The sequence below is a fragment of the Scyliorhinus torazame genome, chromosome 29 (genome assembly GCF_047496885.1).
Source record: "Scyliorhinus torazame isolate Kashiwa2021f chromosome 29, sScyTor2.1, whole genome shotgun sequence".
Classification (NCBI taxonomy): Eukaryota; Metazoa; Chordata; class Chondrichthyes; order Carcharhiniformes; family Scyliorhinidae; genus Scyliorhinus; species Scyliorhinus torazame.
Window position 1 is genome coordinate 4,232,292 of NC_092735.1, and position 24,221 is coordinate 4,256,512.

General features: G+C 60.9%; 1 protein-coding gene across 1 annotated transcript in view; it reads left to right on the forward strand.

The window, feature by feature from the left end:
* The window catches only part of septin3 (septin 3), a 172,972-nt gene that overhangs the window by 64,662 nt on the left and 84,089 nt on the right, over window positions 1–24,221 (forward strand). The gene's annotated exons all lie outside the window — the stretch shown is intronic.

The following is a 24,221-nucleotide window of genomic DNA, read 5'->3' on the forward strand; positions in this document are numbered from 1 at the left end:
CCCCGTGTCCCTGATACTGTCCCGTCTCCCTGATACTGTTCCCTGTCCCTGATACTGTCCCCTGTCCCTGATACTGTCCCGTGTCCCTGGTACTGTCCCGTGTCCCTGGTACTGTCCCGTGTCCCTGATACTGTCCCGTGTCCCTGAGACTGCCCCGTGTCCCTGATACTGTCCCGTGTCCCTGAGACTGCCCTGTGTCCCTGATACTGTCCCGTCTCCCTGATACTGTTCCCTGTCCCTGATACTGTCCCCTGTCCCTGATACTGTCCCCTGTCCCTGATACTGTCCCGTCTCCCTGATACTGCCCCGTGTCCCCGATACTGCCCCGTGTCCCTGATACTGTCCCGTCTCCCTGATACTGCCCCATGTCCCTGATACTGCCCCGTGTCCCTGTTACTGTCCCGTGTCCCTGATACTGTCCCCTGTCCCTGATACTGCCCCGTCTCCCTGATACTGCCCCGTGTCCCTGATATTGTCCCGTGTCCCTGAGACTGCCCCGTGTCCCTGAGACTGCCCCGTGTCCCTGATACTGTCCTGTCTCCCTGATACTGTTCCGTGTCCCTGATACTGCCCCGTGTCCCTGATACTGTCCCGTGTCCCTGAGACTGCCCCGTGTCCCTGATACTGTCCCGTGTCCCTGAGACTGCCCCGTGTCCCTGATACTGTCCTGTCTCCCTGATACTGTTCCGTGTCCCTGATACTGCCCCGTGTCCCTGATACTGTCCCGTGTCCCTGAGACTGCCCCGTGTCCCTGATACTGTCCCGTGTCCCTGATACTGCCCCGTGTCCCTGATACTGTCCCGTGTCCCTGATACTGCCCCGTCTCCCTGATACTGCCCCGTGTCCCTGATACTGTCCCGTCTCCCCGATACTGCCCCGTGTCCCTGATACTGCCCCGTGTCCCTGATACTGTCCCGTGTCCCCGATACTGCCCCGTCTCCCTGATACTGTCCCGTCTCCCTGAGACTGTCCCCTGTCCCTGATACTGTCCCGTCTCCCTGATACTGCCCCGTGTCCCCGATACTGCCCCGTGTCCCTGATACTGTCCCGTCTCCCTGATACTGCCCCATGTCCCTGATACTGCCCCGTGTCCCTGTTACTGTCCCGTGTCCCTGATACTGTCCCCTGTCCCTGATACTGCCCCGTCTCCCTGATACTGCCCCGTGTCCCTGATATTGTCCCGTGTCCCTGAGACTGCCCCGTGTCCCTGAGACTGCCCCGTGTCCCTGATACTGTCCTGTCTCCCTGATACTGTCCCGTGTCCCTGATACTGTCCCGTGTCCCTGATACTGTCCCGTGTCCCTGATACTGCCCCGTGTCCCTGATACTGCCCCGTGTCCCTGATACTGCCCCATGTCCCTGATACTGCCCCGTGTCCCTGATACTGTCCCGTGTCCCTGAGACTGCCCCGTGTCCCTGATACTGTCCCGTGTCCCTGATACTGCCCCGTGTCCCTGATACTGTCCCGTGTCCCTGATACTGCCCCGTCTCCCTGATACTGCCCCGTGTCCCTGATACTGTCCCGTCTCCCCGATACTGCCCCGTGTCCCTGATACTGCCCCGTCTCCCTGATACTGCCCCGTGTCCCTGATACTGTCCCGTGTCCCCGATACTGCCCCGTCTCCCTGATACTGTCCCCGTGTCCCTGATACTGTCCCGTGTCCCTGATACTGTCCCGTCTCCCTGATACTGTCCCGTGTCCCTGATACTGTCCCGTGTCCCCGATACTGCCCCGTGTCCCTGATACCGCCCCGTGTCCCTGATACTACCCCGTCTCCCTGATACTGCCCCGTGTCCCCGATACTGCCCCGTGTCCCTGATACTGTCCCCGTGCCCCTGATACTGTCCCGTGTCCCTGATACTGTCCCGTGCCCCTGATACTGCCCCGTGTCCCTGATACTGTCCCGTCTCCCTGATACTGCCCCGTGTCCCCGATACTGCCCCGTCTCCCTGATACTGCCCCGTGTCCCCGATACTGCCCCGTGTCCCTGATACCGCCCCGTGTCCCTGATACTGCCCCGTCTCCCTGATACTGCCCCGTGTCCCCGATACTGTCCCGTGTCCCTGATACTGTCCCGTGTCCCTGATACTGTCCCGTGTCCCTGATACTGTCCCGTCTCCCTGATACTGGCCCGTGTCCCCGATACTGTCCCGTGTCCCTGATACTGTCACGTCTCCCTGATACTGTCCCGTGTCCCCGATACTGCCCCGAGTCCCTGATACTGTCCCGTCTCCCTGATACTGCCCCGTGTCCCTGATACTGTCCCGTCTCCCTGATACTGTCCCGTCTCCCTGATACTGCCCCGTGTCCCCGATACTGCCCCGAGTCCCTGATACTGTCCCGTCTCCCTGATACTGCCCCGTGTCCCTGATACTGTCCCGTGTCCCTGAGACTGCCCCGTGTCCCTGATACTGCCCCGTGTCCCTGATACTGCCCCGTGTCCCTGATACTGTCCCGTCTCCCTGATACTGTCCCGTGTCCCTGATACTGTCCCGTGTCCCTGACACTGTCCCGTGTCCCTGACACTGTCCCGTGTCCCTGACACTGTCCCGTCTCCCTGATACTGTCCCGTGTCCCTGATACTGCCCCGTCTCCCTGATACTGCCCCGTCTCCCTGATACTGTCCCGTGTCCCTGATACTGTCCCGTCTCCCTGATACTGTCCCGTGTCCCTGAGACTGCCCCGTGTCCCTGATACTGTCCCGTCTCCCTGATACTGTCCCGTGTCCCTGATACTGTCCCGTCTCCCTGATACTGTCCCCTGTCCCTGATACTGTCCCGTCTCCCTGATACTGTTCCTGTCCCTGATACTGTCCCGTGTCCCTGATACTGTCCCCTGTCCCTGATACTGTCCCGTCTCCCTGATACTGCCCCGTGTCCCCGATACTGCCCCGTGTCCCTGATACTGTCCCGTCTCCCTGATACTGCCCCATGTCCCTGATACTGCCCCGTGTCCCTGTTACTGTCCCGTGTCCCTGATACTGTCCACTGTCCCTGATACTGCCCCGTCTCCCTGATACTGCCCCGTGTCCCTGATATTGTCCCGTGTCCCTGAGACTGCCCCGTGTCCCTGAGACTGCCCCGTGTCCCTGATACTGTCCTGTCTCCCTGATACTGTTCCGTGTCCCTGATACTGCCCCGTGTCCCTGATACTGTCCCGTGTCCCTGATACTGCCCCGTGTCCCTGATACTGCCCCGTGTCCCTGATACTGTCCCGTCTCCCTGATACTGCCCCGTGTCCCTGATACTGCCCCGTGTCCCTGATACTGTACCGTCTCCCTGATACTGCCCCGTGTCCCTGATACTGTCCCGTCTCCCTGATACTGTCACGTGTCCCCGATACTGTCCCGTGTCCCCGATACTGCCCCGTGTCCCTGATACTGCCCCGTCTCCCTGATACTGTCCCGTGTCCCCGATACTGCCCCGTCTCCCTGATACTGCCCCGTCTCCCTGATACTGCCCCGTCTCCCTGATACTGTCCCGTGTCCCTGATACTGTCCCGTCTCCCTGATACTGTCCCGTCTCCCTGATACTGTACCGTGTCCCTGATACTGTCCCGTGTCCCTGATACTGTCCCGTGTCCCTGATACTGCCCCGTGTCCCTGATACTGTCCCGTGTCCCTGATACTATCCCGTGTCCCCGATACTGCCCCGTGTCCCTGATACTGCCCCGTGTCCCTGATACTGTCCCGTCTCCCTGATACTATCCCGTGTCCCCGATACTGCCCCGTGTCCCTGATACTGCCCCGTGTCCCTGATACCGTCCCGTGTCCCCGATACTGCCCCGTGTCCCTGATACTGCCCCGTCTCCCTGATACTGTCCCGTGTCCCCGATACTGCCCCGTCTCCCTGATACTGCCCCGTGTCCCTGATACTGCCCCGTGTCCCTGATACTGTCCCGTGTCCCTGATACTGTCCCGTGTCCCTGATACTGCCCCGTGTCCCTGATGCTGTCCCGTCTCCCTGATACTGTACCGTGTCCCTGATACTGTCCCGTGTCCCTGATACTGTCCCGTGCCCCTGATACTGTCCCGTGTCCCTGATACTATCCCGTGTCCCCGATATTGCCCCGTGTCCCCGATACTGTCCCGTGTCCCCGATACTGTCCCGTGTCCCTGATACTGTCCCGTGTCCCCGATACTGTCCCGTGTCCCTGTTACTGTCCCGTCTCCCTGATACTGTCCCGTGTCCCTGATACTGTCCCGTGTCCCTGATACTGCCCCGTGTCCCTGATACTGTCCCGTGTCCCTGACACTGTCCCGTGTCCCTGGTACTGTCCCGTGTCCCTGGTACTGTCCCGTGTCCCTGATACTGTCCCGTCTCCCTGATATTGTCCCGTGTCCCTGATACTGTCCCGTCTCCCTGAGACTGCCCCGTGTCCCTGATACTGTCCCGTCTCCCTGATACTGTTCCCTGTCCCTGATACTGTCCCCTGTCCCTGATACTGTCCCGTGTCCCTGATACTGTCCCCTGTCCCTGATATTGTCCCGTCTCCCTGATACTGCCCCGTGTCCCCGATACTGCCCCGTGTCCCTGATACTGTCCCGTCTCCCTGATACTGCCCCATGTCCCTGATACTGCCCCGTGTCCCTGTTACTGTCCCGTGTCCCTGATACTGTCCCCTGTCCCTGATACTGCCCCGTCTCCCTGATACTGCCCCGTGTCCCTGATACTGTCCCGTGTCCCTGAGACTGCCCCGTGTCCCTGATACTGTCCCGTCTCCCTGATACTGTCCCGTGTCCCTGATACTGTCCCGTCTCCCTGAGACTGCCCCGTGTCCCTGATACTGTCCCGTCTCCCTGATACTGTTCCCTGTCCCTGATACTGTCCCGTGTCCCTGATACTGTCCCCTGTCCCTGATACTGTCCCGTCTCCCTGATACTGCCCCGTGTCCCCGATACTGCCCCTGTCCCTGATACTGTCCCGTCTCCCTGATACTGCCCCATGTCCCTGATACTGCCCCGTGTCCCTGTTACTGTCCCGTGTCCCTGATACTGTCCCCTGTCCCTGATACTGCCCCGTCTCCCTGATACTGCCCCGTGTCCCTGATATTGTCCCGTGTCCCTGAGACTGCCCCGTGTCCCTGAGACTGCCCCGTGTCCCTGATACTGTCCTGTCTCCCTGATACTGTTCCGTGTCCCTGATACTGCCCCGTGTCCCTGATACTGTCCCGTGTCCCTGATACTGTACCGTCTCCCTGATACTGCCCCGTGTCCCTGATACTGTCACGTGTCCCCGATACTGTCCCGTGTCCCCGATACTGCCCCGTGTCCCTGATACTGCCCCGTCTCCCTGATACTGTCCCGTGTCCCCGATACTGCCCCGTCTCCCTGATACCGCCCCGTGTCCCTGATACTGCCCCGTGTCCCCGATACTGTCCCGTCTCCCTGATACTGCCCCGTGTCCCTGATACTGCCCCGTGTCCCTGATGCTGTCCCGTCTCCCTGATACTGCCCCGTGTCCCTGATACTGTCCTGTCTCCCTGATACTGTCCCGTGTCCCCGATACTGCCCCGTCTCCCTGATACTGCCCCTTGTCCCTGATACTGCCCCGTGTCCCTGATGCTGTCCCGTCTCCCTGATACTGCCCCGTGTCCCTGATACTGCCCCGTGTCCCTGATGCTGTCCCGTCTCCCTGATACTGTACCGTGTCCCTGATACTGTCCCGTGTCCCTGATACTGTCCCGTGTCCCTGATACTATCCCGTGTCCCCGATACTGCCCCGTGTCCCTGATACTGCCCCGTGTCCCTGATACTGCCCCGTGTCCCTGATACTATCCCGTGTCCCTGATACTGCCCCGTGTCCCTGATTCTATCCCGTGTCCCCGATACTGCCCCGTGTCCCTGATACTGCCCCGTGTCCCCGATACTGCCCCGTCTCCCTGATACTGCCCCGTGTCCCTGATACCGCCCCGTGTCCCTGATACTGCCCCGTCTCCCTGATACTGCCCCGTGTCCCTGATACTGCCCCGTGTCCCTGATGCTGTCCCGTCTCCCTGATATTGTACCGTGTCCCTGATACTGTCCCGTGTCCCTGATACTGTCCCGTGCCCCTGATACTGTCCCGTGTCCCTGATACTATCCCGTGTCCCCGATACTGCCCCGTGTCCCTGATACTGTCCCGTGTCCCTGATACTGTCCCGTCTCCCTGATACTATCCCGTGTCCCCGATACTGTCCCGTGTCCCCGATACTGCCCCGTCTCCCTGATACTGCCCCGTGTCCCTGATACCGCCCCGTGTCCCTGATACTGCCCCGTCTCCCTGATACTGCCCCGTGTCCCTGATACTGCCCCGTGTCCCTGATGCTGTCCCGTCTCCCTGATACTGTACCGTGTCCCTGATACTGTCCCGTGTCCCTGATACTGTCCCGTGTCCCTGATACTATCCCGTGTCCCCGATACTGCCCCGTGTCCCTGATACTGCCCCGTGTCCCTGATACTGCCCCGTGTCCCTGATACTATCCCGTGTCCCTGATACTGCCCCGTGTCCCTGATACTGCCCCGTGTCCCTGATACTGTCCCGTCTCCCTGATTCTATCCCGTGTCCCCGATACTGCCCCGTGTCCCTGATACTGCCCCGTGTCCCCGATACTGCCCCGTCTCCCTGATACTGCCCCGTGTCCCTGATACCGCCCCGTGTCCCTGATACTGCCCCGTCTCCCTGATACTGCCCCGTGTCCCTGATACTGCCCCGTGTCCCTGATGCTGTCCCGTCTCCCTGATACTGTACCGTGTCCCTGATACTGTCCCGTGTCCCTGATACTGTCCCGTGCCCCTGATACTGTCCCGTGTCCCTGATACTATCCCGTGTCCCCGATACTGCCCCGTGTCCCTGATACTGTCCCGTGTCCCTGATACTGTCCCGTCTCCCTGATACTATCCCGTGTCCCCGATACTGCCCCGTGTCCCTGATACTGCCCCGTGTCCCTGATACTGCCCCGTCTCCCTGATACTGCCCCGTGTCCCTGATACCGCCCCGTGTCCCTGATACTGCCCCGTCTCCCTGATACTGCCCCGTCTCCCTGATACTGCCCCGTGTCCCTGATACCGCCCCGTGTCCCTGATACTGCCCCGTGTCCCTGATACTGCCCCGTCTCCCTGATACTGCCCCGTGTCCCTGATACCGCCCCGTGTCCCTGATACTGCCCCGTCTCCCTGATACTGCCCCGTGTCCCTGATACCGCCCCGTGTCCCTGATACTGCCCCGTGTCCCTGATACTGCCCCGTCTCCCTGATACTGCCCCGTGTCCCTGATACCGCCCCGTGTCCCTGATACTGCCCCGTCTCCCTGATACTGCCACGTGTCCCTGATACTGCCCCGTGTCCCTGATGCTGTCCCGTCTCCCTGATACTGTACCGTGTCCCTGATACTGTCCCGTGTCCCTGATACTGTCCCGTGCCCCTGATACTGTCCCGTGTCCCTGATACTATCCCATGTCCCCGATACTGCCCCGTGTCCCCGATACTGTCCCGTGTCCCTGATACTGTCCCGTGTCCCCGATACTGTCCCGTGTCCCTGTTACTGTCCCGTCTCCCTGATACTGTCCCGTGTCCCTGATACTGTCCCGTGTCCCTGATACTGCCCCGTGTCCCTGATACTGTCCCGTGTCCCTGACACTGTCCCGTGTCCCTGGTACTGTCCCGTGTCCCTGGTACTGTCCCGTGTCCCTGATACTGTCCCGTCTCCCTGATACTGTCCCGTGTCCCTGATACTGTCCCGTCTCCCTGAGACTGCCCCGTGTCCCTGATACTGTCCCGTCTCCCTGATACTGTTCCCTGTCCCTGATACTGTCCCCTGTCCCTGATACTGTCCCGTGTCCCTGATACTGTCCCCTGTCCCTGATATTGTCCCGTCTCCCTGATACTGCCCCGTGTCCCCGATACTGCCCCGTGTCCCTGATACTGTCCCGTCTCCCTGATACTGCCCCATGTCCCTGATACTGCCCCGTGTCCCTGTTACTGTCCCGTGTCCCTGATACTGTCCCCTGTCCCTGATACTGCCCCGTCTCCCTGATACTGCCCCGTGTCCCTGATACTGTCCCGTGTCCCTGAGACTGCCCCGTGTCCCTGATACTGTCCCGTCTCCCTGATACTGTCCCGTGTCCCTGATACTGTCCCGTCTCCCTGAGACTGCCCCGTGTCCCTGATACTGTCCCGTCTCCCTGATACTGTTCCCTGTCCCTGATACTGTCCCGTGTCCCTGATACTGTCCCCTGTCCCTGATACTGTCCCGTCTCCCTGATACTGCCCCGTGTCCCCGATACTGCCCCGTGTGCCTGATACTGTCCCGTCTCCCTGATACTGCCCCATGTCCCTGATACTGCCCCGTGTCCCTGTTACTGTCCCGTGTCCCTGATACTGTCCCCTGTCCCTGATACTGCCCGTCTCCCTGATACTGCCCCGTGTCCCTGATATTGTCCCGTGTCCCTGAGACTGCCCCGTGTCCCTGAGACTGCCCCGTGTCCCTGATACTGTCCTGTCTCCCTGATACTGTTCCGTGTCCCTGATACTGCCCCGTGTCCCTGATACTGTCCCGTGTCCCTGATACTGTACCGTCTCCCTGATACTGCCCCGTGTCCCTGATACTGTCACGTGTCCCCGATACTGTCCCGTGTCCCCGATACTGTCCCGTGTCCCTGATACTGCCCCGTGTCCCTGATACTGTCCCGTGTCCCTGATACTGTACCGTCTCCCTGATACTGCCCCGTGTCCCTGATACTGTCACGTGTCCCCGATACTGTCCCGTGTCCCCGATACTGTCCCGTGTCCCCGATACTGTCCCGTCTCCCTGATACTGCCCCGTCTCCCTGATACCGCCCCGTGTCCCTGATACTGCCCCGTCTCCCTGATACCGCCCCGTGTCCCTGATACTGCCCCGTCTCCCTGATACTGCCCCGTGTCCCTGATACTGCCCCGTGTCCCTGATGCTGTCCCGTCTCCCTGATACTGTACCGTGTCCCTGATACTGTCCCGTGTCCCTGATACTGTCCCGTGCCCCTGATACTGTCCCGTGTCCCTGATACTATCCCGTGTCCCCGATACTGCCCCGTGTCCCTGATACTGCCCCGTGTCCCTGATACTGTCCCGTCTCCCTGATACTGTCACGTGTCCCCGATACTGTCCCGTGTCCCCGATACTGCCCCGTGTCCCTGATACTGCCCCGTCTCCCTGATACTGTCCCGTGTCCCCGATACTGCCCCGTGTCCCTGATACTGCCCCGTCTCCCTGATACTGTCCCGTGTCCCCGATACTGCCCCGTGTCCCTGATACTGCCCCGTCTCCCTGATACTGTCCCGTGTCCCCGATACTGCCCCGTGTCCCTGATACCGCCCCGTGTCCCTGATACTGTCCCTTGTCCCTGATACTGTCCCGTGTCCCTGATACTGCCCCGTGTCCCTGATACTGCCCCGTGTCCCTGATGCTGTCCCGTCTCCCTGATACTGTCCCGTGTCCCTGATACTGCCCCGTGTCCCTGTTACTGCCCCGTGTCCCCGATACTGTCCCGTGTCGCAGTTACTGTCCCGTGTCCCCGATACTGTCCCCGTGTCCCTGATACTGCCCCGTGTCCCTGATACTGCCCCGTGTCCCTGATGCTGTCCCGTCTCCCTGATACTGTCCCCTGTCCCTGATACTGCCCCGTGTCCCTGATACTGCCCCGTGTCCCTGATGCTGTCCCGTCTCCCTGATACTGTCCCGTCTCCCTGAGACTGCCCCGTGTCCCTGATACTGTCCCCTGTCCCTGATACTGTCCCCTGTCCCTGATACTGCCCCGAGTCCCTGATACTGCCCCGTGTCCCCGATACTGTCCCGTGTCCCTGATACTGTCCCCTGTCCCTGATACTGCCCCGAGTCCCTGATACTGTCCCGTGTCCCTGATACTGTCCCGTGTCCCTGATACTGTCCCGTGTCCCTGATACTGTCCCGTGTCCCCGATACTGTCCCGTCTCCCTGATACTGCCCCGTGTCCCTGATACCGCCCCGTGTCCCTGTTACTGTCCCGTGTCCCCGATACTGTCCCGTGTCCCCGATACTGCCCCGAGTCCCTGATACTGCCCCGTCTCCCTCATACTGTCCCGTCTCCCTGATACTGTCCCGTGTCCCTGAGACTGCCCCGAGTCCCTCATACTGCCCCGTCTCCCTCATACTGTCCCGTCTCCCTGATACTGTCCCGTGTCCCTGAGACTGCCCCGTGTCCCTGATACCGCCCCGTGTCCCTGATACTGCCCCGTCTCCCTGATACTGTCCCGTGTCCCTGATACTGCCCCGTGTCCCTGATACTGTCCCGTCTCCCTGATACTGCCCCGTGTCCCTGATACTGTCCCGTGTCCCTGACACTGTCCCGTGTCCCTGGTACTGTCCCGTGTCCCTGGTACTGTCCCGTGTCCCTGATACTGTCCCGTCTCCCTGATACTGTCCCGTGTCCCTGATACTGCCCCGTGTCCCGGATACTGTCCCGTGCCCCTGGTACTGTCCCGTGTCCCTGATACTATCCCGTGCCCCTGATACTGTCCCGTGTCCCTGACACTGTCCCGTGTCCCTGACACTGTCCCGTGTCCCTGGTACTGTCCCGTGTCCCTGGTACTGTCCCGTGTCCCTGATACTGTCCCGTGTCCCAGATACTGTCCCGTGTCCCCGATACTGCCCCGTGTCCCTGATACTGCCCCGTGTCCCTGATACTGTCCCGTCTCCCTGATACTGTCCCGTCTCCCTGATACTGCCCCGTGTCCTTGGTACTGTCCCGTCTCCCTGATACTGTCCCGTGTCCCTGATACTGCCCCGTGCCCCTGATACTGCCTCGTGTCCCTGATACTGTCCCGTGTCCCTGATACTGTCCCGTGTCCCTGAGACTGCCCCGTGTCCCTGAGACTGCCCCGTGTCCCTGATACTGTCCTGTCTCCCTGATACTGTTCCGTGTCCCTGATACTGCCCCGTGTCCCTGATACTGCCCCGTGTCCCTGATACTGTACCGTCTCCCTGATACTGCCCCGTGTCCCTGATACTGTCCCGTCTCCCTGATACTGTCACGTGTCCCCGATACTGTCCCGTGTCCCCGATACTGCCCCGCGTCCCTGATACTGTCACGTGTCCCCGATACTGCCCCGCGTCCCTGATACTGTCACGTGTCCCCGATACTGTCCCGTGTCCCCGATACTGCCCCGTGTCCCTGATACTGCCCCGTCTCCCTGATACTGTCCCGTGTCCCCGATACTGCCCCGTCTCCCTGATACTGTCACGTGTCCCTGATACTGCCCCGTCTCCCTGATACTGTCCCGTGTCCCTGATACTGTCCCGTCTCCCTGATACTGTCACGTGTCCCTGATACTGCCCCGTGTCCCTGATACCGCCCCGTGTCCCTGATACTGCCCCGTCTCCCTGATACTGCCCCGTGTCCCTGATACTGCCCCGTGTCCCTGATACTGTCCCGTGTTCCTGATACTGTCCCGTGTCCCCGATACTGTACCGTGTCCCTGATACTGTCCCGTGTCCCTGATACTGTCCCGTGTCCCTGATACTATCCCGTGTCCCCGATACTGCCCCGTGTCCCTGATACTGTCCCGTGTCCCTGATACTGTCCCGTCTCCCTGATACTGCCCCGTGTCCCTGATACCGCCCCGTGTCCCTGTTACTGTCCCGTCTCCCTGATACTGTCCCGTGTCCCTGAGACTGCCCCGTGTCCCTGATACTGTCCCGTCTCCCTGATACTGCCCCGTGTCCCTGATACCGCCCCGTGTCCCTGTTACTGTCCCGTCTCCCTGATACTGTCCCGTGTCCCTGATACTGCCCCGTGTCCCTGATACTGTCCCGTCTCCCTGATACTGCCCCGTGTCCCTGATACTGCCCCGTGTCCCTGATACTGTCCCGTCTCCCTGATACTGTTCCCTGTCCCTGATACTGTCCCCTGTCCCTGATACTGTCCCGTGTCCCTGGTACTGTCCCGTGTCCCTGGTACTGTCCCGTGTCCCTGATACTGTCCCGTGTCCCTGAGACTGCCCCGTGTCCCTGATACTGTCCCGTGTCCCTGAGACTGCCCCGTGTCCCTGATACTGTCCCGTCTCCCTGATACTGTTCCCTGTCCCTGATACTGTCCCCGTGTCCCTGATACTGTCCCGTGTCCCTGAGACTGCCCCGTGTCCCTGATACTGTCCCGTGTCCCTGAGACTGCCCCGTGTCCCTGATACTGTCCCGTCTCCCTGATACTGTTCCCTGTCCCTGATACTGTCCCCGTGTCCCTGAGACTGCCCCGTGTCCCTGATACTGTCCCGTGTCCCTGAGACTGCCCCGTGTCCCTGATACTGTCCCGTCTCCCTGATACTGTTCCCTGTCCCTGATACTGTCCCCGTGTCCCTGATACTGTCCCCGTGTCCCTGGTACTGTCCCGTGTCCCTGATACTGTCCCGTGTCCCTGAGACTGCCCCGTGTCCCTGATACTGTCCCGTGTCCCTGAGACTGCCCCGTGTCCCTGATACTGTCCCGTCTCCCTGATACTGTTCCCTGTCCCTGATACTGTCCCCGTGTCCCTGATACTGCCCCGTGTCCCTGATACTGCCCCGTGTCCCTGATACTGTCCCGTCTCCCTGATACTGTCCCGTGTCCCTGATACTGCCCCGTGTCCCTGATACTGTCCCGTCTCCCTGATACTGCCCCGTGTCCCTGATACTGTCCCGTCTCCCTGATACTGTTCCCTGTCCCTGATACTGTCCCCTGTCCCTGATACTGTCCCGTGTCCCTGGTACTGTCCCGTGTCCCTGGTACTGTCCCGTGTCCCTGATACTGTCCCGTGTCCCTGAGACTGCCCCGTGTCCCTGATACTGTCCCGTGTCCCTGAGACTGCCCTGTGTCCCTGATACTGTCCCGTCTCCCTGATACTGTTCCCTGTCCCTGATACTGTCCCCTGTCCCTGATACTGTCCCCTGTCCCTGATACTGTCCCGTCTCCCTGATACTGCCCCGTGTCCCCGATACTGCCCCGTGTCCCTGATACTGTCCCGTCTCCCTGATACTGCCCCATGTCCCTGATACTGCCCCGTGTCCCTGTTACTGTCCCGTGTCCCTGATACTGTCCCCTGTCCCTGATACTGCCCCGTCTCCCTGATACTGCCCCGTGTCCCTGATATTGTCCCGTGTCCCTGAGACTGCCCCGTGTCCCTGAGACTGCCCCGTGTCCCTGATACTGTCCTGTCTCCCTGATACTGTTCCGTGTCCCTGATACTGCCCCGTGTCCCTGATACTGTCCCGTGTCCCTGAGACTGCCCCGTGTCCCTGATACTGTCCCGTGTCCCTGAGACTGCCCCGTGTCCCTGATACTGTCCTGTCTCCCTGATACTGTTCCGTGTCCCTGATACTGCCCCGTGTCCCTGATACTGTCCCGTGTCCCTGAGACTGCCCCGTGTCCCTGATACTGTCCCGTGTCCCTGATACTGCCCCGTGTCCCTGATACTGTCCCGTGTCCCTGATACTGCCCCGTCTCCCTGATACTGCCCCGTGTCCCTGATACTGTCCCGTCTCCCCGATACTGCCCCGTGTCCCTGATACTGCCCCGTGTCCCTGATACTGTCCCGTGTCCCCGATACTGCCCCGTCTCCCTGATACTGTCCCGTCTCCCTGAGACTGTCCCCTGTCCCTGATACTGTCCCGTCTCCCTGATACTGCCCCGTGTCCCCGATACTGCCCCGTGTCCCTGATACTGTCCCGTCTCCCTGATACTGCCCCATGTCCCTGATACTGCCCCGTGTCCCTGTTACTGTCCCGTGTCCCTGATACTGTCCCCTGTCCCTGATACTGCCCCGTCTCCCTGATACTGCCCCGTGTCCCTGATATTGTCCCGTGTCCCTGAGACTGCCCCGTGTCCCTGAGACTGCCCCGTGTCCCTGATACTGTCCTGTCTCCCTGATACTGTCCCGTGTCCCTGATACTGTCCCGTGTCCCTGATACTGTCCCGTGTCCCTGATACTGCCCCGTGTCCCTGATACTGCCCCGTGTCCCTGATACTGCCCCATGTCCCTGATACTGCCCCGTGTCCCTGATACTGTCCCGTGTCCCTGAGACTGCCCCGTGTCCCTGATACTGTCCCGTGTCCCTGATACTGCCCCGTGTCCCTGATACTGTCCCGTGTCCCTGATACTGCCCCGTCTCCCTGATACTGCCCCGTGTCCCTGATACTGTCCCGTCTCCCCGATACTGCCCCGTGTCCCTGATACTGCCCCGTCTCCCTGATACTGCCCCGTGTCCCTGATACTGTCCCGTGTCCCCGATACTGCCCCGTCTCCCTGATACTGTCCCCGTGTCCCTGATACTGTCCCGTGTCCCTGATACTGTCCCGTCTCCCTGATACTGTCCCGTGTCCCTGATACTGTCCCGTGTCCCCGATACTGCCCCGTGTCCCTGATACCGCCCCGTGTCCCTGATACTACCCCGTCTCCCTGATACTGCCCCGTGTCCCCGATACTGCCCCGTGTCCCTGATACTGTCCCCGTGCCCCTGATACTGTCCCGTGTCCCTGATACTGTCCCGTGCCCCTGATACTGCCCCGTGTCCCTGATACTGTCCCGTCTCCCTGATACTGCCCCGTGTCCCCGATACTGCCCCGTCTCCCTGATACTGCCCCGTGTCCCCGATACTGCCCCGTGTCCCTGATACCGCCCCGTGTCCCTGATACTGCCCCGTCTCCCTGATACTGCCCCGTGTCCCCGATACTGTCCCGTGTCCCTGATACTGTCCCGTGTCCCTGATACTGTCCCGTGTCCCTGATACTGTCCCGTCTCCCTGATACTGGCCCGTGTCCCCGATACTGTCCCGTGTCCCTGATACTGTCACGTCTCCCTGATACTGTCCCGTGTCCCCGATACTGCCCCGAGTCCCTGATACTGTCCCGTCTCCCTGATACTGCCCCGTGTCCCTGATACTGTCCCGTCTCCCTGATACTGTCCCGTCTCCCTGATACTGCCCCGTGTCCCCGATACTGCCCCGAGTCCCTGATACTGTCCCGTCTCCCTGATACTGCCCCGTGTCCCTGATACTGTCCCGTGTCCCTGAGACTGCCCCGTGTCCCTGATACTGCCCCGTGTCCCTGATACTGCCCCGTGTCCCTGATACTGTCCCGTCTCCCTGATACTGTCCCGTGTCCCTGATACTGTCCCGTGTCCCTGACACTGTCCCGTGTCCCTGACACTGTCCCGTGTCCCTGACACTGTCCCGTCTCCCTGATACTGTCCCGTGTCCCTGATACTGCCCCGTCTCCCTGATACTGCCCCGTCTCCCTGATACTGTCCCGTGTCCCTGATACTGTCCCGTCTCCCTGATACTGTCCCGTGTCCCTGAGACTGCCCCGTGTCCCTGATACTGTCCCGTCTCCCTGATACTGTCCCGTGTCCCTGATACTGTCCCGTCTCCCTGATACTGTCCCCTGTCCCTGATACTGTCCCGTCTCCCTGATACTGTTCCTGTCCCTGATACTGTCCCGTGTCCCTGATACTGTCCCCTGTCCCTGATACTGTCCCGTCTCCCTGATACTGCCCCGTGTCCCCGATACTGCCCCGTGTCCCTGATACTGTCCCGTCTCCCTGATACTGCCCCATGTCCCTGATACTGCCCCGTGTCCCTGTTACTGTCCCGTGTCCCTGATACTGTCCACTGTCCCTGATACTGCCCCGTCTCCCTGATACTGCCCCGTGTCCCTGATATTGTCCCGTGTCCCTGAGACTGCCCCGTGTCCCTGAGACTGCCCCGTGTCCCTGATACTGTCCTGTCTCCCTGATACTGTTCCGTGTCCCTGATACTGCCCCGTGTCCCTGATACTGTCCCGTGTCCCTGATACTGCCCCGTGTCCCTGATACTGCCCCGTGTCCCTGATACTGTCCCGTCTCCCTGATACTGCCCCGTGTCCCTGATACTGCCCCGTGTCCCTGATACTGTACCGTCTCCCTGATACTGCCCCGTGTCCCTGATACTGTCCCGTCTCCCTGATACTGTCACGTGTCCCCGATACTGTCCCGTGTCCCCGATACTGCCCCGTGTCCCTGATACTGCCCCGTCTCCCTGATACTGTCCCGTGTCCCCGATACTGCCCCGTCTCCCTGATACTGCCCCGTCTCCCTGATACTGCCCCGTCTCCCTGATACTGTCCCGTGTCCCTGATACTGTCCCGTCTCCCTGATACTGTCCCGTCTCCCTGATACTGTACCGTGTCCCTGATACTGTCCCGTGTCCCTGATACTGTCCCGTGTCCCTGATACTGCCCCGTGTCCCTGATACTGTCCCGTGTCCCTGATACTATCCCGTGTCCCCGATACTGCCCCGTGTCCCTGATACTGCCCCGTGTCCCTGATACTGTCCCGTCTCCCTGATACTATCCCGTGTCCCCGATACTGCCCCGTGTCCCTGATACTGCCCCGTGTCCCTGATACTGTCCCGTGTCCCCGATACTGCCCCGTGTCCCTGATACTGCCCCGTCTCCCTGATACTGTCCCGTGTCCCCGATACTGCCCCGTCTCCCTGATACTGCCCCGTGTCCCTGATACTGCCCCGTGTCCCTGATACTGTCCCGTGTCCCTGATACTGTCCCGTGTCCCTGATACTGCCCCGTGTCCCTGATGCTGTCCCGTCTCCCTGATACTGTACCGTGTCCCTGATACTGTCCCGTGTCCCTGATACTGTCCCGTGCCCCTGATACTGTCCCGTGTCCCTGATACTATCCCGTGTCCCCGATATTGCCCCGTGTCCCCGATACTGTCCCGTGTCCCCGATACTGTCCCGTGTCCCTGATACTGTCCCGTGTCCCCGATACTGTCCCGTGTCCCTGTTACTGTCCCGTCTCCCTGATACTGTCCCGTGTCCCTGATACTGTCCCGTGTCCCTGATACTGCCCCGTGTCCCTGATACTGTCCCGTGTCCCTGACACTGTCCCGTGTCCCTGGTACTGTCCCGTGTCCCTGGTACTGTCCCGTGTCCCTGATACTGTCCCGTCTCCCTGATATTGTCCCGTGTCCCTGATACTGTCCCGTCTCCCTGAGACTGCCCCGTGTCCCTGATACTGTCCCGTCTCCCTGATACTGTTCCCTGTCCCTGATACTGTCCCCTGTCCCTGATACTGTCCCGTGTCCCTGATACTGTCCCCTGTCCCTGATATTGTCCCGTCTCCCTGATACTGCCCCGTGTCCCCGATACTGCCCCGTGTCCCTGATACTGTCCCGTCTCCCTGATACTGCCCCATGTCCCTGATACTGCCCCGTGTCCCTGTTACTGTCCCGTGTCCCTGATACTGTCCCCTGTCCCTGATACTGCCCCGTCTCCCTGATACTGCCCCGTGTCCCTGATACTGTCCCGTGTCCCTGAGACTGCCCCGTGTCCCTGATACTGTCCCGTCTCCCTGATACTGTCCCGTGTCCCTGATACTGTCCCGTCTCCCTGAGACTGCCCCGTGTCCCTGATACTGTCCCGTCTCCCTGATACTGTTCCCTGTCCCTGATACTGTCCCGTGTCCCTGATACTGTCCCCTGTCCCTGATACTGTCCCGTCTCCCTGATACTGCCCCGTGTCCCCGATACTGCCCCTGTCCCTGATACTGTCCCGTCTCCCTGATACTGCCCCATGTCCCTGATACTGCCCCGTGTCCCTGTTACTGTCCCGTGTCCCTGATACTGTCCCCTGTCCCTGATACTGCCCCGTCTCCCTGATACTGCCCCGTGTCCCTGATATTGTCCCGTGTCCCTGAGACTGCCCCGTGTCCCTGAGACTGCCCCGTGTCCCTGATACTGTCCTGTCTCCCTGATACTGTTCCGTGTCCCTGATACTGCCCCGTGTCCCTGATACTGTCCCGTGTCCCTGATACTGTACCGTCTCCCTGATACTGCCCCGTGTCCCTGATACTGTCACGTGTCCCCGATACTGTCCCGTGTCCCCGATACTGCCCCGTGTCCCTGATACTGCCCCGTCTCCCTGATACTGTCCCGTGTCCCCGATACTGCCCCGTCTCCCTGATACCGCCCCGTGTCCCTGATACTGCCCCGTGTCCCCGATACTGTCCCGTCTCCCTGATACTGCCCCGTGTCCCTGATACTGCCCCGTGTCCCTGATGCTGTCCCGTCTCCCTGATACTGCCCCGTGTCCCTGATACTGTCCTGTCTCCCTGATACTGTCCCGTGTCCCCGATACTGCCCCGTCTCCCTGATACTGCCCCTTGTCCCTGATACTGCCCCGTGTCCCTGATGCTGTCCCGTCTCCCTGATACTGCCCCGTGTCCCTGATACTGCCCCGTGTCCCTGATGCTGTCCCGTCTCCCTGATACTGTACCGTGTCCCTGATACTGTCCCGTGTCCCTGATACTGTCCCGTGTCCCTGATACTATCCCGTGTCCCCGATACTGCCCCGTGTCCCTGATACTGCCCCGTGTCCCTGATACTGCCCCGTGTCCCTGATACTATCCCGTGTCCCTGATACTGCCCCGTGTCCCTGATACTGCCCCGTGTCCCTGATACTGTCCCGTCTCCCTGATTCTATCCCGTGTCCCCGATACTGCCCCGTGTCCCTGATACTGCCCCGTGTCCCCGATACTGCCCCGTCTCCCTGATACTGCCCCGTGTCCCTGATACCGCCCCGTGTCCCTGATACTGCCCCGTCTCCCTGATACTGCCCCGTGTCCCTGATACTGCCCCGTGTCCCTGATGCTGTCCCGTCTCCCTGATATTGTACCGTGTCCCTGATACTGTCCCGTGTCCCTGATACTGTCCCGTGCCCCTGATACTGTCCCGTGTCCCTGATACTATCCCGTGTCCCCGATACTGCCCCGTGTCCCTGATACTGTCCCGTGTCCCTGATACTGTCCCGTCTCCCTGATACTATCCCGTGTCCCCGATACTGTCCCGTGTCCCCGATACTGCCCCGTCTCCCTGATACTGCCCCGTGTCCCTGATACCGCCCCGTGTCCCTGATACTGCCCCGTCTCCCTGATACTGCCCCGTGTCCCTGATACTGCCCCGTGTCCCTGATGCTGTCCCGTCTCCCTGATACTGTACCGTGTCCCTGATACTGTCCCGTGTCCCTGATACTGTCCCGTGTCCCTGATACTATCCCGTGTCCCCGATACTGCCCCGTGTCCCTGATACTGCCCCGTGTCCCTGATACTGCCCCGTGTCCCTGATACTATCCCGTGTCCCTGATACTGCCCCGTGTCCCTGATACTGCCCCGTGTCCCTGATACTGTCCCGTCTCCCTGATTCTATCCCGTGTCCCCGATACTGCCCCGTGTCCCTGATACTGCCCCGTGTCCCCGATACTGCCCCGTCTCCCTGATACTGCCCCGTGTCCCTGATACCGCCCCGTGTCCCTGATACTGCCCCGTCTCCCTGATACTGCCCCGTGTCCCTGATACTGCCCCGTGTCCCTGATGCTGTCCCGTCTCCCTGATACTGTACCGTGTCCCTGATACTGTCCCGTGTCCCTGATACTGTCCCGTGCCCCTGATACTGTCCCGTGTCCCTGATACTATCCCGTGTCCCCGATACTGCCCCGTGTCCCTGATACTGTCCCGTGTCCCTGATACTGTCCCGTCTCCCTGATACTATCCCGTGTCCCCGATACTGCCCCGTGTCCCTGATACTGCCCCGTGTCCCTGATACTGCCCCGTCTCCCTGATACTGCCCCGTGTCCCTGATACCGCCCCGTGTCCCTGATACTGCCCCGTCTCCCTGATACTGCCCCGTCTCCCTGATACTGCCCCGTGTCCCTGATACCGCCCCGTGTCCCTGATACTGCCCCGTGTCCCTGATACTGCCCCGTCTCCCTGATACTGCCCCGTGTCCCTGATACCGCCCCGTGTCCCTGATACTGCCCCGTCTCCCTGATACTGCCCCGTGTCCCTGATACCGCCCCGTGTCCCTGATACTGCCCCGTGTCCCTGATACTGCCCCGTCTCCCTGATACTGCCCCGTGTCCCTGATACCGCCCCGTGTCCCTGATACTGCCCCGTCTCCCTGATACTGCCACGTGTCCCTGATACTGCCCCGTGTCCCTGATGCTGTCCCGTCTCCCTGATACTGTACCGTGTCCCTGATACTGTCCCGTGTCCCTGATACTGTCCCGTGCCCCTGATACTGTCCCGTGTCCCTGATACTATCCCATGTCCCCGATACTGCCCCGTGTCCCCGATACTGTCCCGTGTCCCTGATACTGTCCCGTGTCCCCGATACTGTCCCGTGTCCCTGTTACTGTCCCGTCTCCCTGATACTGTCCCGTGTCCCTGATACTGTCCCGTGTCCCTGATACTGCCCCGTGTCCCTGATACTGTCCCGTGTCCCTGACACTGTCCCGTGTCCCTGGTACTGTCCCGTGTCCCTGGTACTGTCCCGTGTCCCTGATACTGTCCCGTCTCCCTGATACTGTCCCGTGTCCCTGATACTGTCCCGTCTCCCTGAGACTGCCCCGTGTCCCTGATACTGTCCCGTCTCCCTGATACTGTTCCCTGTCCCTGATACTGTCCCCTGTCCCTGATACTGTCCCGTGTCCCTGATACTGTCCCCTGTCCCTGATATTGTCCCGTCTCCCTGATACTGCCCCGTGTCCCCGATACTGCCCCGTGTCCCTGATACTGTCCCGTCTCCCTGATACTGCCCCATGTCCCTGATACTGCCCCGTGTCCCTGTTACTGTCCCGTGTCCCTGATACTGTCCCCTGTCCCTGATACTGCCCCGTCTCCCTGATACTGCCCCGTGTCCCTGATACTGTCCCGTGTCCCTGAGACTGCCCCGTGTCCCTGATACTGTCCCGTCTCCCTGATACTGTCCCGTGTCCCTGATACTGTCCCGTCTCCCTGAGACTGCCCCGTGTCCCTGATACTGTCCCGTCTCCCTGATACTGTTCCCTGTCCCTGATACTGTCCCGTGTCCCTGATACTGTCCCCTGTCCCTGATACTGTCCCGTCTCCCTGATACTGCCCCGTGTCCCCGATACTGCCCCGTGTCCCTGATACTGTCCCGTCTCCCTGATACTGCCCCATGTCCCTGATACTGCCCCGTGTCCCTGTTACTGTCCCGTGTCCCTGATACTGTCCCCTGTCCCTGATACTGCCCCGTCTCCCTGATACTGCCCCGTGTCCCTGATATTGTCCCGTGTCCCTGAGACTGCCCCGTGTCCCTGAGACTGCCCCGTGTCCCTGATACTGTCCTGTCTCCCTGATACTGTTCCGTGTCCCTGATACTGCCCCGTGTCCCTGATACTGTCCCGTGTCCCTGATACTGTACCGTCTCCCTGATACTGCCCCGTGTCCCTGATACTGTCACGTGTCCCCGATACTGTCCCGTGTCCCCGATACTGTCCCGTGTCCCTGATACTGCCCCGTGTCCCTGATACTGTCCCGTGTCCCTGATACTGTACCGTCTCCCTGATACTGCCCCGTGTCCCTGATACTGTCACGTGTCCCCGATACTGTCCCGTGTCCCCGATACTGTCCCGTGTCCCCGATACTGTCCCGTCTCCCTGATACTGCCCCGTCTCCCTGATACCGCCCCGTGTCCCTGATACTGCCCCGTCTCCCTGATACCGCCCCGTGTCCCTGATACTGCCCCGTCTCCCTGATACTGCCCCGTGTCCCTGATACTGCCCCGTGTCCCTGATGCTGTCCCGTCTCCCTGATACTGTACCGTGTCCCTGATACTGTCCCGTGTCCCTGATACTGTCCCGTGCCCCTGATACTGTCCCGTGTCCCTGATACTATCCCGTGTCCCCGATACTGCCCCGTGTCCCTGATACTGCCCCGTGTCCCTGATACTGTCCCGTCTCCCTGATACTGTCACGTGTCCCCGATACTGTCCCGTGTCCCCGATACTGCCCCGTGTCCCTGATACTGCCCCGTCTCCCTGATACTGTCCCGTGTCCCCGATACTGCCCCGTGTCCCTGATACTGCCCCGTCTCCCTGATACTGTCCCGTGTCCCCGATACTGCCCCGTGTCCCTGATACTGCCCCGTCTCCCTGATACTGTCCCGTGTCCCCGATACTGCCCCGTGTCCCTGATACCGCCCCGTGTCCCTGATACTGTCCCTTGTCCCTGATACTGTCCCGTGTCCCTGATACTGCCCCGTGTCCCTGATACTGCCCCGTGTCCCTGATGCTGTCCCGTCTCCCTGATACTGTCCCGTGTCCCTGATACTGCCCCGTGTCCCTGTTACTGCCCCGTGTCCCCGATACTGTCCCGTGTCGCAGTTACTGTCCCGTGTCCCCGATACTGTCCCCGTGTCCCTGATACTGCCCCGTGTCCCTGATACTGCCCCGTGTCCCTGATGCTGTCCCGTCTCCCTGATACTGTCCCCTGTCCCTGATACTGCCCCGTGTCCCTGATACTGCCCCGTGTCCCTGATGCTGTCCCGTCTCCCTGATACTGTCCCGTCTCCCTGAGACTGCCCCGTGTCCCTGATACTGTCCCCTGTCCCTGATACTGTCCCCTGTCCCTGATACTGCCCCGAGTCCCTGATACTGCCCCGTGTCCCCGATACTGTCCCGTGTCCCTGATACTGTCCCCTGTCCCTGATACTGCCCCGAGTCCCTGATACTGTCCCGTGTCCCTGATACTGTCCCGTGTCCCTGATACTGTCCCGTGTCCCTGATACTGTCCCGTGTCCCCGATACTGTCCCGTCTCCCTGATACTGCCCCGTGTCCCTGATACCGCCCCGTGTCCCTGTTACTGTCCCGTGTCCCCGATACTGTCCCGTGTCCCCGATACTGCCCCGAGTCCCTGATACTGCCCCGTCTCCCTCATACTGTCCCGTCTCCCTGATACTGTCCCGTGTCCCTGAGACTGCCCCGAGTCCCTCATACTGCCCCGTCTCCCTCATACTGTCCCGTCTCCCTGATACTGTCCCGTGTCCCTGAGACTGCCCCGTGTCCCTGATACCGCCCCGTGTCCCTGATACTGCCCCGTCTCCCTGATACTGTCCCGTGTCCCTGATACTGCCCCGTGTCCCTGATACTGTCCCGTCTCCCTGATACTGCCCCGTGTCCCTGATACTGTCCCGTGTCCCTGACACTGTCCCGTGTCCCTGGTACTGTCCCGTGTCCCTGGTACTGTCCCGTGTCCCTGATACTGTCCCGTCTCCCTGATACTGTCCCGTGTCCCTGATACTGCCCCGTGTCCCGGATACTGTCCCGTGCCCCTGGTACTGTCCCGTGTCCCTGATACTATCCCGTGCCCCTGATACTGTCCCGTGTCCCTGACACTGTCCCGTGTCCCTGACACTGTCCCGTGTCCCTGGTACTGTCCCGTGTCCCTGGTACTGTCCCGTGTCCCTGATACTGTCCCGTGTCCCAGATACTGTCCCGTGTCCCCGATACTGCCCCGTGTCCCTGATACTGCCCCGTGTCCCTGATACTGTCCCGTCTCCCTGATACTGTCCCGTCTCCCTGATACTGCCCCGTGTCCTTGGTACTGTCCCGTCTCCCTGATACTGTCCCGTGTCCCTGATACTGCCCCGTGCCCCTGATACTGCCTCGTGTCCCTGATACTGTCCCGTGTCCCTGATACTGTCCCGTGTCCCTGATACTGCCCCGTGTCCCTGATACTGCCCCGTGTCCCTGATACTGCCCCGTCTCCCTGATACTGTCCCGTCTCCCTGATACTGTCCCGTCTCCCTGATACTGTCCCGTGTCCCTGATACTGTCCCGTGTCCCTGATACTGTCCCGTGTCCCTGATACTGCCCCGTGTCCCTGATACTGCCCCGTGCCCCTGGTACTGTCCCGTGTCCCTGGTACTGTCCCGTGTCCCTGATACTGTCCCCGTGTCACTGATACTGTCCCGTGTCCCTGATACTGCCCCGTGTCCCTGATACTGCCCCGTCTCCCTGATACTGTCCCGTGTCCCTGATACTGCCCCGTGTCCCTGATACTGCCCCGTGCCCCTGGTACTGTCCCGTGTCCCTGGTACTGTCCCGTGTCCCTGATACTGTCCCGTCTCCCTGATACTGTCCCGTCTCCCTGAGACTGCCCCGTCTCCCTGATACTGTCCCGTCTCCCTGATACTGTCCCCTGTCCCTGATACTGCCCCGTGTCCCTGATACTGTCCCCTGTCCCTGATACTGTCCCGTCTCCCTGATACTGCCCCGTGTCCCCGATACTGCCCCGTGTCCCTGATACTGTCCCGTCTCCCTGATACTGCCCCATGTCCCTGATACTGCCCCGTGTCCCTGTTACTGTCCCGTGTCCCCGATACTGTCCCGTGTCCCTGATACTGCCCCGTTT